This window comes from Amblyraja radiata, chromosome 7 (assembly GCF_010909765.2).
Source record: "Amblyraja radiata isolate CabotCenter1 chromosome 7, sAmbRad1.1.pri, whole genome shotgun sequence".
In the NCBI taxonomy this organism is placed as follows: Eukaryota; Metazoa; Chordata; class Chondrichthyes; order Rajiformes; family Rajidae; genus Amblyraja; species Amblyraja radiata.
The window spans coordinates 15772792-15791436 of NC_045962.1; the positions used below are offsets into that span (position 1 = coordinate 15772792).

The 18645-nt window shown below is 43.0% G+C and overlaps 1 protein-coding gene across 1 annotated transcript in view; it reads left to right on the forward strand.

Annotated features, from left to right (window-relative positions):
* The window catches only part of stat4 (signal transducer and activator of transcription 4), a 106165-nt gene that overhangs the window by 70252 nt on the left and 17268 nt on the right, over window positions 1–18645 (forward strand). The window lies entirely within an intron of this gene.

Below are 18645 nucleotides of genomic sequence, written 5' to 3' on the forward strand. Positions count from 1 at the left end.
TTCGCTATTGCCAGCGTACTTCATGAATAACATTATATTAAAAATGCTGTTATGTAATATTAATTTTTAAAGCAAGAGCCAGACGTGAGAGGTCCATATGTTGATGACATTGTGTTGCTCATTTCCTGAATCTGCTTCGCAAGAATTAATCATAAAATAAATTGGTAACTCTTCAAATCTCTGTCACTGGGCATCATGTTGCTGCTCACCGTACATTCATCATAACATCAACACTGGAAATCTGTTCCGGCATCTATCTCCCTCTAGTGATTCTGAGTAGTACTTCGCTTTTCTTCTCACCTCATATTTCGCTTGGGTAGCTTACACCCCAGCGGTATGAATATTGACCTCTAACTTCAAGTAACCCTTGCTTTCCCTCTCTCTCCATTCCTCCCCCTTCCAAGTTCTCCAACCAGTCTGACTGTCCCTGATTACATTTTACCTCTGTTTGCTTTGCTGTTACATTCTCCCAGCGAACAATGATCTATTCTACATTTTCCTTGATCTCCTCCCTCTTTGATGTCTCATTCTCACACCTTACACTTCCTTAGCTCTGTATCTCCCCCTCCCCTGACTCTCAGTCTGAAGAAGGGTCTCGACCCGGAACATCACCCATTTCTTCTCTCCAGAGATGCTGTCTGTTCCGCTGAGTTATTCCTGCATTTTGTGTCTATTCACTTTTTCTTTAGCTCTCTCTATGTAATTGAATCATTTTGTCTTCATTTTAAAATTGTGACTCTTATTTCTGAATAACATTTTTAAACATTTTGCAAATATTATCTCATTTCCCAAGCATTGCATCTTATATTATGCTATGCAAAGTTACTGTAAAAGTTTGTTATTCACACTTTGTGTGCAATAATAAAGGAATAATATATCATTTATACAAGTGAAAATACAGATATGCTGTTAGTGCAGTTAGGCTAACGGAACTGGCACTAAAGATATTGAGAAGAAAAGTCAGTGTATATTCACCAGATTTATAATAGGAATTGGAAATTGTAGTTAGGGACAGATTTTGTACCCACCGCTTGTCAGGCAAGAATAGTTAAAATGTGAATCTGACTTCACACCTTGCATTTCTCTCACTGGCTATTTGTGCAAACTGCCAGGGTTTAGGACTTGTTAAAATCACTTGCAACAGGCAGATAGGGATTTCATGAATGTTCAGAAGTCTGGCTTTGATTATATTAGTCAGGCGAGACTAGATATTGATGTGCTCCTGTGCACTCCATGTGTGATATTGCCAACCACCCCTCAGCTAGATACACTGATACCTAAGTTCCACTGCAAAATCTCCTTAAGGTATGCCTACTTTGAAGAAGTTCTCCTCTCTCTGAAGAGAGTTCTACAACAACCTCTCTCGCAGCTCCCCATCAGTTTAGATTAAGGGTCCCAACCCAAAATGTCGACTGTCTATTTCCCTCCACAGATGTTGCCTCACCCATTAATTTCTTCCAGCAGTTTGTTTTCTGCTATTAGTAACCCTAAATTAAAATAGAAAGGCTATAAAGATGCATCTTCAAAAAGCCTTTTCGAAAGCTCTGTTTTTAAACACAATTCATTAACAAAATATTATGTCTGTGAATATCATGAGCAAAGATGCCGGAATGTCACTGTTTTTCACTTTGTGGCATTTATTTCCAGAGCATCACTTATTTTGATCAGTTTTTTGTACAGCATATGCATTTTTCACAATTTCATCAAAGTTTCTGAGACAATTTGATAATTAAACGTTCCATTTATATATAATGATCCTTCCTGGGTTAAACACAAAATGCTGGAGTAACTTAACATAGAAACATAGAAAATAGGTGCAGGAGTAGGAGTAGGCCATTCGGCCCTTCGAGCCTGCACCGACTACATGGCTGATCATCCAACTCAGTATCCTGTACCTGCCTTCTCTCCATACCCCCTGATCCCTTTAGCCACAAGGGCCACATCTAACTCCCTCTTAAATATAGCCAATGAACTGGCCTCAACTACATTCTGTGGCAGAGAATTCCAGAGATTCACTACTCTCTGTGTGAAAAATGTTTTTCTCATCTCGGTCAAAAAAGACTTCCCCCTTATCCTTAAACTGTGACCACTTGTTCTGGGTGACGTTTCAGGTCGAGATGTTTCGGGTTGGGTCTGAAGAAGGGTCTCGACACGAAATGTCACCTGTTCCTTCTCGCCAGAGATGCTGCCTGTCCCGCTGAGTTACTCCGGCATTTTGTGTCTATCTTCGGTTTAAACCAGCATCTGCAGTTCCTTCCTACACTATGTCTAAATATAGATCTGTACTTTCCATCTGCTGTTAAACGTTACACACAGTGGTTAGTTTAATTTAGAGACGCAGCATGGAAACTGGCCCCATGTTCACAGGGAGAACGTACAAACTCCGTACAGACAGCACCCGTAGTCAGGATCGAACCCGGGTCTCTGGCCCTGTAGGACAGCAACTCTACCGCTGCATAATTGTCCCGCCTAATTTAATGCAACAGTATTAATTGAAAACTGTCCATTGAGAACAATATTCCTTGACAAGGGAAACATTCTGTAATAGAAGGTTTGTGCATCTCATAAAAGACATGACCCTTCCACAAACTGAATTAATCATTTGTTTTTGTCTTTATTTTTAAACAACAGACCAGTTCTTTGCCTGTGGTGGTCATCTCAAATGTAAGTCAGCTGCCCAGTGGCTGGGCCTCCGTTATATGGTACAACATGTTAATGAATGATCCCAAGGTATGTTAATCAGGCATGTCTGTTTTCTTTAAGTCTGAAATTGAAAAAGTACATCAATTAATATCCTCCAGGGCATCTTGAAGACTACCAAACCATGAACTTGTTTGGCCGGGGGCTGAGTGCTGGAAACAGAACATGTAGGTTCAGGCCATGGGATATTGAGGAAGGAAAAGGCTATGATACAATGCAATGACAGGCAGAGTGTATTTGAAGGAGCAAAGTGCACACGCATCAGAGGACACCATCGCATAGTGTCAGAGGCAGAAAGTCTGGTTAGATGAAATATAGGCAAACAAGCAAAAAGAAATGTAGAGTACAGCTCAGCATAAGGATTTTACTGGGCTCAGTGAACGTGCAATAATTTAGTTTAGTTTAGAGATACAGCGCGGAAACAGACCCTTTGACCCACCGACTCTACCGTTGAGCCACCGTGCCACCCAAAAGTTGGTCAATTAAGCATGTATGTAAATGCATGGAGTGTGGTTGAAGTGTTATCACCTAAATATGGTTGGTGAGCTACAGACATGGATAACCACACGGGAATATGATGAGATGGTGATAACAGAAATTTAGCTCAAAGAGAAGGAGGCTGGGCAGTAAATATTACCTGGATACAGCATGTTCAGGAAGAATAGGGAGCAAAGGAACTGAGGAGGGGTAGCAATATTGATTAAATAAAATATTGCAGTGATGGAAAGTTGAGGTAATATTACACTGCTGCGCGCATTATATAGATCACCCAACAAACTGGGAGTCAAGAGTGTTTTATTGTCATACTAGACTAAGTGGGACCCGTTGGGTCCCTGTCACATGGGAGGCCTGGTCCCCCAATGCAGTCCATTCCCCAATGCAATATTCCACCACTCTCCCGTTCCCCCAATGCAATATTCCACCACTCACCCATAGCCCCCAACTGCGCAGGCACGGCTCATTTCCCCTCATCCCCAGCACTCCCTCCCCGTCCTCTTCACCCTCCCTCTTCTTTCCCCTCTCCTCCTGCCCTCCCCAATCCCTCCCTCACCTCTCCGTCCCTCTCCTTTCCCCTGCCCTTTCATACCCACTGCTATCAATCCCAATCTACCCCCTGTATCAATTGCTCGCTAAAATCCACAGATTTCCTTGCATGTCCCTGCAAACGTTGACACTTTCTCTCCATGCCACATCCAACGTTCTTCACATCACCCCATCTCCAGTGTGCTCAGGAAAATCTTATCCTTTTTGCTCTTTACATTTAGCAGTCCACAAACATTATATCCATATCCATCGACTTCTTGCCCAACACCCTGCCAGTTCTTGCCCTGGGATTCCATAGGCAGTACCATATTTTCATCATTACCGCAGTCATTGCTTCCATGACCTGAGGCTGCCTTGGCTCCTATTTCACCTCCTCCCCAAAGGTACCTCGTGCTAATTTCTGCCAGTTGCTTTTGATAATTAGTTAAAAAACGAAAGCAGAAAATGCTGGGAAAATCGTGCTATGCAAGAAAAAACGGCTGAGTAGACAAATAGAAAGCAAGATTGGGCCAACAGCCAACAAAAGTTTCTTCAATCCTAACAGGGTTTTGCAAGAAATGTTGCTGACCATTTTTTGTTCTTTTTGCTGATGGAAGTGCTTTGTGTGCCTGTTTCTGGTTGTTCATTTCCAGTAAGTTTGTTATGCACCTTGCAATCTTTTAGAACTTGACTTTGTTCACCGTCCCTCCCACTGCCACTTGGAGTCAGCTGTCAGAGGTGCTGAGTTGGCAATTCGCTTCTTACGTGGGACGAGGTCTGAATTCCGATCAGCTCAACATGTTGGCGGAGAAGCTGCTAGGTGGGTAAAAGTAACTCCACTGCGTGGTAACGGATTGCCTGGATTTCGCTGATGCATCTCAGTGCATAATTACAATCAATACAGTTGGCATCAACAAAGAGAAGGGAATGAGTTGAAGTTTAAGAAATCCCGTGAAAAACGAAGATATCGACAGCTTGCTGTTGCCACTCTGGCAATGTTTCTGCGGGCTCAATATTAAGTGACTGGAATGAGCTCCTGGTTAGGTGATAGACCCAGTTAAAATATTATTGTTGATCCCGTGACACTCATTGGACTGCAATTATTTTGTCTGAACAATTTTTTTTTTTTATTTTTTTTATTTTTTTTTATTTTATTAGAAGTTAATACAATACAAAACAATACAGTGGCACCTAATTTTCAACTGGCCTTTAAACGACTCCCGCATGTAAGACGTGGACTTGCCCAATGGAAATTGCTTCCAGTTTACCCACCCAAGCTGCGACCTAATAACATTGAGCTTTACCTGACTCCAACTTATGCCTTCCCACAAGATTCAGTCTTCTCCCTATTCAAAACAATCTTTAAAAGAGTGGTGAAGGAAATAACTGCAGATGCTGGGTTAAATCGAAGATAGACACAAAATGCTGGAGTGACTCAGCAGGACAGGCAGCATCCGTGGAGAGAAGGAATCGGTGACGTTTCGGGTCGAGACCCTTCTTCAGACTGATGTCAGGGGAGAGGGAGATACATAGATAAAGAAGTGTAAGGTGTGAAAACAGGACAAAGGGGATAGAGATCAAGGCAAATGTAGAACAGATCATTGTTAGCTGGGAGAAGGTAACAACAAGGCAAACAGAGATAAAATGTAGTCGGTGACAATCAGACAGGTCGGAGAACTGGGAAGGGGAAGGGGAAGGGATGGAGAGAGGTGGAAATCAAGGGTTACAGTTAGAGTGGAGTTGTGATCACTATCCCTAAAAATGCTCTTCCACTGAAACATCAGTAACCGGGACAATTTTTAAAATCTGAACTGGATGGATCTTGCACTGTACATGGTTGAAGCTGATCCTCAAATATAGGTTTAAATATTCAAATATAAATACAGGGTTAAGAGCAGTGAAGAGTTGCAACAAGTTTCACAGAACAATCTTGGCGCACCACTGCTTCCTCCATTTATGATTGACTTTACTGGGGCTCGAATGCAGAGCTGTTTAACACTGCAAAGCCCTCTGCCCATCAGACGAGTCCAGATTAAACTTACTCCTGGCATTGCCTACACATCGTTTCATTTGCAACTGAGTAGGTTACAAATGAGGTTTACAAGAGGAGGTTTACAAGAATGATCCCAGGAATGCGTGGGTTAACATATGATGAGCGTTTGATGGTACTAGGCTGGAGTTTAGAAGGGTGAGGGGATCCTCATAGAAACTTACTGAATAATGAAAGACTTGGATAGAGTGGATATGGAGAGAATGTTCCCACGAGTGGGAGAGTCTAGGACTATAGCCTCAGAATTAAAGGATGTTCCTTTAGAAAGGAGACGAGGAGGAATTTCTTTAGTCAGAGGGTGGTGAATCTGTGGTATTCTTTGCCACAGAAGGCTGTGGAGGCCAAGTCAATGGATATTTTTACGGCAGAGATTGATAGATTTTTGATTTGCACGGATGTCAGGGGTTATGGATAGAAGGCAGGAGAATGGGGTTAGGAGTGAGAGATAGATCAGCCATGATTGAATGGCGGAGTAGACGTGTTGGGCCGAATGGCCTGCTCCTATCACTTATGACCTTATGAGTAACCTATACCTTATGACTAATAAACCCAATGCCAGAGGGAAAGGTACAATAGATGCATCTAATTCAGAATCCGTTCATTAAGTAGTAAGCACAATTACACAACTTAAGTTTAAAGTTAAACTTAAATTCTAATTTTAAAATGGTTTTCAGTTATTTTACAGAATTTTAATCCTGAATTTTTTATTATAAAATCTATTGTTTCACTTTTAGCAAATCAATGAGTATTTGCCCTGCAGCTCATGTGCCACGTTCACTTGTTCTACACATTTAAGGAACGACATAACCCAAATCTCCAATTAAAAACAGTCTAATTTTGAACTCTCGGCTTCATTTAAAGGAATGTGAATGGTGCCATCTATTGTAGACACAAGAGTCTGCTGATACTGTACTCTCCAACATAGGAGTATACCCGCTAGCATGCTCCATTTTTAAATAAAATTAGATTAGCTATCAAAATTCAGAGGATAATTTTGTTTTAAATGCCACAAAGTGAATGAGAAATTTGGGGTTTAGGGGAGTAATTGGGACTGAGCCAAAAGTTGTTTTCATGAAGGAATAGCCACCCACCTGCCAAGTAAATGACTAGTGGTTAAACATAAATGACCAGAGATTAAGCAGTGGGAAATATTGAATAACAGTAATCCTTTACATTAATTTCTGAGTATATTTTTCCCCTTCAAAGAGGCTGTGACATTCCTACCCCTCCTAATAGTTAACTGTATCAAGTTTTCAAACATTTCCCATTAATTCTCTCCACTTTTGGAGCAAGATTTCTGCCTTCTCTTCTGAGGCTTATAGAAACATATAAAATTCCCAAGGGATTGGATGGGCTAGATGCAGGAAAAATGTTCCCCATGTTGGGGGAGTCCAGAACCAGGGGTCACGGTTTAAGAATAAGGGGTGGGTCATTTAGTACTGAGATGAGGAAAAAAAATTCTCCCAGAGAGTTGTGAATCAGTGGAATTCTCTGTCACAGAAAGCAGTGGAGGCCAATTCACTGGATGGTTTCAAGAGAGAGTTAGATATAGCTTATAGGACTAACGGAATCGTGGGATATGGGGAGAAAGCAGGAACGGGTACTGAACTGGTACTGAAGAATCAATATGTGGATAGTCGAACCTGAGAAGGGAACATACTGGATCTTGTGTTGGGAAACGAGCCTGGCCCGGTGACTGATGTTTCAGTAGAAAAGCCTTTTGTGGATAGTGATCACAACTCCACAAGTTTTAAGATTGTTTTGAATAGGGAGAAAGCTGAATCTTGTGGGAAGGTACTAAGTTGGAGTCAGGAAAAGCACAACTTCAACTGTTTGTGCAGTTAGGTAGCAGCTCGGGAGAGTACACTGGAAGCAATTGTTATTGGGTAATGCCCCTGTCCCACTTAGGAAACCTGAACGGAAACCTCTGGAGACTTTCTGCGGTTCCCGGAGGTTTTTGTCAGTCTTCCTAATGGTCGAGTGGTTTCCGCTTCTTCTATGTTCCGGCGAATATTTCAAAAAATTCTTACCTTCCACCACCTGCAAACTCCAGCAACCACCTTCAACTAGCATCGCAACCGGCTTCGACTAAAAAAATTACCGATTTTTAAAACGGCAACCTATTTTTAGTCGCGGCCGGTTTTGAATTTTTTGAAATAATTGCCGATTATTTCACCTGGAACAATTGTCGCTAGTGTTGTTCCTTTATTTAAGAAAGGAAGAGGAGAATATCCAGGTAATTATGGGCTGGTGAGCCTCACATCAGTGGTGGAGAAGTTATTCAAGAGGATTCTTTGGGATAGGATTTACTCCCATTTGGAAGTGCTTGTTTAAGAAAGAACTGCAGATGCTGGAAAAATCGAAGGTAGACAAAAATGCTGAAGTCTGAATGCTTTGAGTCTGAAGAAGGGTCTCAACCCGAAATCTATTCTTAGATGCTGCCTCACCCGCTGAGTTTCTCCAGCATTTTTGTCTACCTCCCATTTGGAAGAGAGTGGGTTTATTAGGAACAGTAAGCATGGTATTGTACATGGCAGATTGTTCCTTACTAAATTAATTGAGTTTTTTGATGAGGTGATGAAGGTGATGGATAAAGGTGGGCCAGTGGAAGTGCGCCATGTGGATTTTAATGGCATTTTATATAATTCCACAATGGTAGGTTGATCCTGAAGATTAAGATGCACGGGATTAACAGTGATTTGGTTGTGTGGATTCAGATCCGGCTTACTGATAGAAGACGGAGGTTTGCGGTGGAAGGATATGGTCTTGGCATCATGGACTCTGTGGGCCAGTGGGCCTGTTCTTGCGTTGTACTGTTCTATTCCATCACCAGACACATCCTTCTCTCTCAGCATTCTGAAGTACTGCTCATTTTGAACTCCGTGGCCTTTCACCCAGATGCTTCAAATACTCCCCTTCGCACACTTTCCCAACAGCAGGAGACGCAACTCCATTTTTTTTAATATCCTGCTCCTTTGTTGCTGTTCATGGATCCAACAATTGTTCCAGGTGAAGCAGTGATTCGCTTGCGGGTCTGGTAATTTGGCGTTGTGCATTCAGTGCTCACAATGAGGTCTGGAGAAACCAAATACAGACAGCTTGACTTTAGAGAAACAGCGTGGAAACCGGCCCTTTGGCCCACCGAGTCTGCGCCCACCAGAGATCACCCCGTACACTAGCACTATCCTACACACTATGGACAATTTAACATTCACAGAAGCCAATTATCCTACAAACCTGTTCGTGTTTGGAGTATGGTGGAAAACCCACGCAGGCACAGGGAGAACATACAAATTCCAGACAGACAGCACCCATAGTCATGCTCGAACCCGAGTCTCTGATGCTGCAAGGCAGCAACTCTACCGCAGAGCCACTGCATCACCCAAAATATTGTTTTGCATAACATCTCCCTTCAAACTGCAAAGGCAGTCATGTACTTCCAATTGCTTGTCAGTTTAATTTCCACCCCACGATTACTCTGACCTATCTGTCCATAGCCTCCCACACCATTCCAACAAAGCCTAATGTAAGATCAAAGATAGAAACAAAATGCTGGAGTAACTCAGCGGGACAGGCAGCATCTCTCGATAGAACGAATGGGTGATGTTTGGGGTCGAGACCCTTCTTCAGACTGGCTAATGTGAGATCAACTTCTGTCTGAAGAAGGGTTTCGGCCCGAAACGTCGCCCATTTCCTTCGCTCCATAGATGCTGCTGCACCCGCTGAGTTTCCCCAGCAATTTTGTGTACCTTCAACTTCTGTCTAGGCTGTTTCTGATCTGAAGTTTTTTCATCAATGTGGTTAGGAATGCACAAACAACTGCAGAGGCTGGTTTAAACAAAAGATAGACACAAGAGGCTGGAGTAACTCAGCAGGTCAGGCAGCATCTCTGGAGAAAAGGAATCAGTGATGTTTTGGGTCGAGGTCTGAAGAACCTTGAAGGGTCTCGACCTGAAACATCACCTATTCCTTTTCTCCAGAGATGCTTTCTGACCCACTGAGTTACTCCAGCTTTGTGTGTCTAGATTAGTTTGGATGTTTTTTTCCTCTCCATATATAATGGGTATTTCCTTTTTGGTTTCAGGTTGAGCCACTCTGCATTTTATAGCTGTAACATGTCCATGTGTTTGTTTTCTCACTCTTTCTAAAGAGCCTCATTAATCAGTCCATCAAGCAGCTTCATAAACATTGGAGTCGCCTGCAGCAACATTGTCCCCACCCTGTCATGTATATTCTCTTTGTTCACTCCAATACTTCAATCTTATTATAAACTATTTTGTTTCAATTTCCCAGTTTTGATGAGGTGTCATCAACCTGAAATGTGAACTGTTTCTCTTTCCTAAGATGCTGAGTGGAATGTTTACATTTCCTGATTTAATTGCAAAATTCAATGATTTGTCATAATTAATGTATTTTATCTTCTGGAATATCTTTGAACTACTGAACCATACATGAAATTGCACAGTGGTGCAGCTAATAGACCTGCTGCCGCACAGCACCAGCTTCAATGCTGACTCCACACTGGTAGCGAGGAAGGGGAAAACACATGGGATCTAGAGTGAGCTAGTCAATTGCATACGTTCACAGGTTATAGGAGCAGAATTAGGCCATTCGGCCCATCGAGTCTACTCCGCCATTCAATCATGGCTGATCTCTGCCACCGAATCCTATAACCCTTGACACCCGTTCTAATCAAAACCTTGTCTATCTCTGCCATAAAAATATCCACTGTACATTACAGTTATATTTAACTTTGATGAGGCTGCATTTGGAGTAATGTGTTCAGATTTGGTTACCCTGCTATTGGAAAGATGTCACAAAATGCTGGAGTAACTCAGCGGGACAGGCAGCATCTCTGGAGAGGAATGGGTGACGTTTCCGGTCGAGACCCTTCTTCAGACTGATTTGGCCTCCTCAGCCCTCTGTGGCAATGAGTTTCACAGATTAACTACCCTCAGACTAAAGAAGTTCCTCCTCACCTCCCGTTTCGAAGAGCGCCCTTTAATTCTGAGGCTATGACCTCTGATCCTAGACTCTCCCACAAGTGGAAACATCCTTTCCACATCCACCATATCTATGCCTTTCATTATTCTTGAGTTTCAATGAGGTCCCCCCTCAACCTTCTAAACTCCAGCGAGAGGAACCCAGTGCTGTCAAACACTCATCATATACTAACCCTCTCATTCCTGGAATCATTCTTGTAAACCTCCTCTGGACCCTCTCCAGAGCCAACACATTCTTCCTCAGATAGGGGGCCCAAATTTGCTCACAGTACTCCAAATGCGGCCTGACCAGCTCCTTATAGAGCCTGTATCAGCATAATACAAAATGTGCTAAGTGGTGAGAGGCAGAGGTGGTAGTGAAGGGTCATTTTCTGATTATAGGCCTGTGACTAGTGACGTGTTACAGGGTTGGGTGGTGGGTCCTCTGCTCTTTGTCATATATATGAATGACTTGGATAAGAGTGTAGGCGGGATGATTAAGAAGTTTGTAGATGACACTGAAATCGGCAGTGCAGTGGACAGTGAAAGTTTTCTAAGTTTACAGCAGGGTATTGATCGACTGCGAAAGTGGTCAAAGGAATGGCAGATGGAATTTAGCTTGGACAAGTACAAAGTGATGCGGTTATGGGAAGTTGTAGCCAGGTTGGACATACACAGCGAATGCAGGCCGCTGAGGAATGCTGAGGAGGGTGGTTAATGTGTTGAATTCATTGCCACAGATGGCAGTGGAGGCCAAGTCTTTTGATATTTTTAAAGCAGGAATTGATTAGTAAGGTCCATGGTTCAATGGTGCTTTATTCTCACATGTACCAAGGTACAGTGAAATTTTCTTTTTTTGCATACAGTTCAGTAAAAGTATTACTAAACATAAGCAAATCTTAGATTCAGTACGTATATAGGAATATTACACCTAGACAGTATACGAGTCGCCAGGCCTGGCACCATTTTCAAGTCTAAGTTGTTCCAGTGCTTAACCAAGTTCTTAACTTTGCCATAAAGGCCCATTGTCCTGGTGGCGTTGCAGAGCCGGCTTGGCCAAGCATCGCTGTGGGCCTCCACCACCGCTGCTCCATCATTCCATGCCGCTGCAGTTTGCGTCCAGTTTGCATACCGTCAAGTGGCACTGCTTCACGCAGCCAGTCTGCTTACCGGCCCTTTATTCCTTGCGACCGCCATCGCGGTAGAGTTGCTGCCTAATGCCCCTGTCCCACTTAGTAAACCTGAACGGAAACCTCTGGAGACTTTGCGCCCCACCCAAGGTTTCCGTGCGGTTCCCAGAGGTTCCCGGCGGTTTTTGTCAGTCTCCCTACCTACTTCCACTACCTGCAACCTCTGGCAACCACCATAACCTCCGGGAACCACACGGAGACCTTGGATGGGGCGCAAAGTCTCCAGAGGTTTCCGTTCAGGTTTCCTAAGTGGGACAGGGGCATTACAGCACCAGAGACCCGGGTTAAATCCTGACTGCGGGTGCTGTCTGTACGGAGTTTGTACGTTCTCCCCGTGACGTACAGGTTTGTAGGTTAATTGGCTTCAGTAAAAATTGTAAATTGCCCCTAATGTGTAGGATAGTGCTGATGTTTGGTGATCACTGGCTGGCGGGACTCAGTGAGCTGAAGCGCTTGTATCCAAAACTTTTAAAAACATCTAGAATCTCTTCAGTTCAGTTTAGTTTATTGTCACGTGTACCGAGGTACAGTGAAAAGCTAATGTTGCGTGCTAACCAGTCAGTGGAAAGACAATACATGATTATCATCGAGCCATCCTCTCCGGCCCTCGAGGATGAGCGGAGCAGGGCTGGGCGGCTCGCCTCTGGGGACGGGCTTCGCGGCTCTGCAGTGGGCGAGCCAGGCCTTCTGCCAGGGGAATAGATGTGTCACCACGATCTGCCGCGTGGATCCGTGGGTGTCAAAGGTTACAGGGAGAAGGCAGGAGAATTGGGTTGAGAAGGAAAAAATAGATGAACCACGATCAAATGGGGGAGTAGACTCAATGGGCCAAATGGCCTAATCCTCCTCATGTGTCTTGTGATCTTATGTAGAACAGAGAGACCAAAAAATACAAGTATATACTGTTCCCTATATGGCAAGTAAATAGGGTGGTGAATAAGGCATAGGGTTTTGTTTGCCATTGTCCACCTGTGAGCCTCACATCAGGGATAGGAAAGTATAACAGTTTGAACATTATAATTCAGCTGTACAAAATATTGGTTTGGCCACTCTTGTACGCAGTTGTGGTCGCTACACTGCAGAGAAGGTGTGATTGAGCTGGAGAAGGTGCAGAGAAGATCCCCAGGGGTATTGTCCAGATTGGGGGGCTTGAGTTATAAAGACAAGCTTGGTTTGTTTTCCCAAAGGAAGCTGCAAGGTGACATGATGGAAGTGTACAAAATCATGAGAAGCACAGAAGAATAGAACGCCAGTGTATGATTTTCACGGCAGGGTTGTCTCAAATGAGAAGGCATGGATTTAAGGTGACTGGGAGGGAGACTTAGGAGGGGGACAGAGTCTTAAAATCACAAACGGGCCCTTTCAGTGCACCTCGCCCATGACAACTGTGATACATGTTTGCACTCGTCCCATTTGCCTGCATTATCCATCTACCACTTTCATATGTAAATACCTGTCCAAACACGTTTTAAACATTATCATTGTACCAGCCTCGACCATCTCATCTAGCAGTTCGTTCCATATAACCACCACTCTCTGTGTGAAAAAATGATCTCCTTGGATCCTTTAAATTTCTCCGCTCATGCTGTAAACTTTGTCTAGTTCTGGACTGCCCTTCGCTGGGAAAAAGATGCTGTCCACCTATCCTTGCTATGCCCCTCGATTTTATAAATCTCTATAAGGTCACCTCTCAGCCTATATTCCAGAGATAATAAATCCAGCTTATTCTACCCCTCCATAGAACTACAGACTTTCATTTCAGGCAAGGGCCTGGTGAATCTCTTCAGCACTCTCTCTATAGCCTTCCCATGGTGTGGTGACCAGAACTGCACACAAGTACAATACTCCAAGTGTGGGCCGACCAGTGTTTTGTGCAGTTGCAACATGATGTCCCAACTCGCATACTCAATACCTCGGCCTATGGAGGCAAGTATCCTAAATGTTTCTTTCACTACCCAATCCATCTGTGTTGCCACATTATGGAATTGCACCTCACGGTTTCTCTGAATATCAAAGCTACTGAAGTCCCTGTCATATGCCGTACCTGAATTTGACTTCCCAAACTCCACACATTTGCCTGAATTGAATTAAATACCTCCTGCCACATATCTGAAGGGTAAATCTTCCACACAGAGGGTAGTTGGTATCTGGAATGAGTTGCTAAAGAAATGGTGGAAGCAAGAACAGTAGCAACATTTAAGAGGCATTTGGACGGTACATGATTGAGCAAAGCATAGGGATATGGAATTAATCAGTACGGTTGGACATGATGGCCAGCATAGATATGATGGGCCGAAGGATCAGTTTATTTTTGCAGTACAGCGCTATGACATGGTGTGGTGAGACTATTTCTGTGTTGTATGGCTCTATAATTCTCAATTGCCTGGAGTGAAGGTGGGTTGCAGAATTAATGAGGTTTTGGTGAAAATAGGTTGCAAAGAAAATACGTGGGGAATTTGTATTGCTCTATGAGCCAGCATAGACTCAATGGGCCAAATAGCCTGCTGCTATGTCATGTGGAAATATGAAAGATGGTATTTGTAGATGGAATTAGTCACGTTGTTTATACATGTTATGAACAAAACATGATTCTAAATGTATGGCAGAATGCCATAACTACATTAGATTGATTATATGTTATCTTACACCAAACTCCCTTCAATGGCAAGTTTCAACATTGAAAATCCCCCAAAATCTGCAGATGCTGCCAATGTTAAGCAAAGAAAAAAAATGCTTGAAATACTCAGTGAGTAGGCCGCACCCGAGGGAAATGAAATGGGGTCAAAGTCTTCTGTTGAAGTCCCTTCATCAGAACATGGAAGGAGAGTCGTCAAGAGAGTTTTATTGTCATGTGCCCCAGATAGAACAATGACATTCTTGCTTGCTGAAGTACAACAGAATATGTAAACATAATATAGAACAGGAGATAAAAGTTCAGTGTGTCTAAATACCATAGATCATATATATATACACAATAAATAGACAGATGAAGTGCAATAGAATGTTATTGTTCAGAGCTTGTTTGATGTCACATTTAGTAGCCTGATGGCTGTTTTCATTTATAGGACAAAACTTGTGGTGACCATGTGGATAGGTTATAAACAAGGTTATTCAGTCAATGGGTAAATAAATGGGAGCAGTTAGAGCAGGGGTCGGCAACCTTGTTCTGCATTGGGGCCAGGACGCATGTCTGTGAATGGATGGCTGGCCACATCTATCATGTGTACACATAGATCCCGCCCCCATCCCACCCCGGATGGCAGGCATCAAATCACGTGTTCACAGAAGATGCGCGCCCCTGCCGGCCGCATTGCGCAGGATGCGGTACAGCCAGAGCTCGGCACTCGGCCGAGATCGGCACTTGGCCGCGATTGGCGGGCCGGATGATTACGGGAAAAAGAATCCGCCTGCGGGCCGGATGGTTTCGGGTTATGGGCCACAATCGGCCCGGGGGCCGTAGGTTGCCGACCGCTGAGTTAGAGGTTGAGAACATAGACAACACAGAAGGCTACCACAGAAGACTCTGGAGGCCAAGTCAGTGGATAGATTTAAGGCAGAGCTAGATAGATTCTTGATTTCCCATCAGAACTGCCCCCTCCATCGACTCCTTTAAGTCAAGACTAAAATCTTATATATACTCCCAAGCCTTTCCCGACGTCCACTGAGCAAGGGCTATATGTATATATGTAGGTACACAAAACTATATATGTATGTAGTTTGTTTTTTTATACTATTCTTATAACAAATGTAAAGCACTTTGGCCAACGAGAGTTGGTTTTTTAAATGAGCTATATAAATAAATGTGACTTGACTTGACTTGATTAGTACGAGTATCAGAGGTTACGGGGAGAAGGCAGGAGAATGGGGTTAGGAGGGAGAGATAGATCAGCCATGATTGAATGGCGGAGTAGACTTGATGGGCTGGATGGCCTATTTCTGCTCCTATCACATATGATCTTATGACTAATGAATATAGGCAAAAGACTGTGCAGGTTGCAAAATACGGGAGGACAAGCCCAACATGTCACGCTGAACACACCCTCCACTCCCAGAGAGAAATAAAAGGAAGGAAAGAAAACAGCTGAGTACTACATATAAATGACTGACTCAAACCGTGAAATCTAGTTTTATGAAGAAGTAGTACTCAAAATTTACCAATGTAGAGAAAACCAAAAGCAGATTAGGTGTGATCACTTTGTGGAACACCTGCGTTCAGTCAGCAGGTGAACATGAGCCTCTCGTTGTCCACCACATTAGTTCCTGACCTTTCAGTCTGTGACCTCCAAGAGTCATAGAATGATACAGTGTGGAAATATATGTAGCTATTTTCTTTCCTTCCTTTTATTTCTCTCTGGGAGTGGAGGGTGTGTTCAGCGTGACATATTGGGCTTGGTCTCCCACATTTTGCAACCTACATTTTGAAACAGGCCCGTCAGCACAACTTGTACAACCAGTCAACATGTCCCAGCTACACTAGTCCAACCTGCCTGCATTTGGTCCATATCCCTCCAAACATGTCCAATCCATGTACCTGTCTGTTTCTTAAACGTTGGGATAGTCCCAGCCTCAACTACCTCATCTGACAGCTCGTTCCATACACCAACCACCCTTTGTGTGAAAAAGTTACCCCTCAGATTCCTATTAAATCTGATCCCCTTCACCTTAAACCTATGTCCTCTGGTCCTCATTTTGCATACTCTGGGCAAGAGACTCTGTCCATCTACCTAATCTATTCTTCTCATGATTTTTTACACCTCCTGCAGTATCATAGTGAGGCCCAATACAAGCTTGAGGATGAGCACCCCAACTTTCCTCTGGGCATCTAAACTCCTCTGGACTCAATGTTGAATTTTATGACTTTTCTGACCTGCTGGGGTTGTTCCATTATTCTGCATTTTCCATCTCCCACCTGTGTTTGTCTTGGTCCTTCTGTCTAGGGTCTCACACTCTAACTGCTCCCACACATGCCATCGCAAGATAATCGTGCTTATAGGTTATCCCCATGATCACTCTGGTTTCATCCCATCACTGGTATCCCCACCCCCTACACTCTCTGCAGCTTTACATGATGCTTGTGTCTCCTTTATCAATTCTGACGAAGGGTCTCCGACCTGAAACGTTGACTCTATTTCTTATCCCACAGATGCGGCCTGACCTGCTGGATATTTCCAGCAGCCTCTGTTTTCCTTCAAGCTTCAACTTTGGCCTAAATCGCCACCTTGTGGAAGAGTCTAGGATTAGAGCTCTTAGAGGCCTCAGAATTAAAGGGCGTTCCTTTAGGAAGGAGATGAGGAGGAATTTCTTTACTCAGAGGGTGGTGAATCTGTGGAATTATTTGTCACAGAAGACTGTGGAGGCCAAGTCAATGGATATTTATCAGGCAGAGATACATAGATAGACAGAGGTTATGGGGAGAAGGCAGGAGAATGGGGTTAGGAAGAAGAGATTATGGCCTATTCCTATTGAAAAGTTATTCCTATTGAAAACTCTCAGCTAGCATACAAATGTTATTCTTTCAAAAAATGATTATGGTGCCTGACCACCAAACTTTGCAGTTAAATCATGTTACTACACCATTCATTTCGATTTTGTTCACATTTAGTTCATGCACTAATGCAGAAATTCAAGCTCCTCACACAAACATAAAAATGTAACTACACAATACCTAAATCTTTCTCCTTGTTTATTCACTGAATATCAATAGAAGCGAAAATCAGGGAGTTTCTTCCATGGGCAGCCAAACAGCTATTGTGGTTTTATAGTAGCTTGGATATTTTATCTTGTGGCTACCAGCAAAATACAATATCCTTCACCTGCAGCCTCATGTGAGTGCCAGGTTGTAGGTGAATTGGTCGTTTGTTGCTGTAAGCTTCTGGGCTTTCTTTTCTTGCAAAAACAATCTTTATTAGTGCAGTCTCTCACCAATTCCTCTTCAATTTTAAACATAGGCAAGAAATGCTATTTACTGAAGATTTCTTCCAACAACCTATCACAACATCAACACACACATATTTTTGGCAGCTATCAAGCGACGTGTTGCAGATAAGATCCACAATACTGATATTTATGTCTCTTGCATTTCTCTTGTAAATGCATAAGAAGTTTGCAATTGACTTTTCCATTCTTGCATTATGCTCAATTTTACCTATCCTCCGTATGATGGCATCGTTGGGTTACATTTAGTAGGCTCTCTGTTAAATAATATTGCTCACATCCCAAGTTACCAGAGTTTTTAACTCCAGCAAAGGATTAACGGGAATGTTCTATAAATGACTTCCTCCCGTCCTACTGAAAATTTCCTTATTTGTAAATAGCATTAGAGGTCATGAGAATTAATGCTCACATTTTTACTAGTCCTCAGTGATTACTACCATATGCATTGCTGGCTTTTGGAAATGATTCAAAAACAAGTTACTATTTGCATGGTGATAAAGCTCCAAAGATTTGAAGTATAGTCTTTGAAAACATCACTACTTTTGTCTATCTTTGGTATAAACCAGCATCTGTAGTTCCTTTTCATTACATTTTGACTGATTTTGTATTAGCCAATAATTATTTGTGATATAACATAATAATAACTTTCACAAAGATGGACATAAAATACTGGAATAATTCAGTGGGTCAGACGGCATCCCTAAAGAAAATGGATCGGGGATGTTTCGGGTTGGGACCCTTCTTTAGACTGATTGTAGGTGGGGGT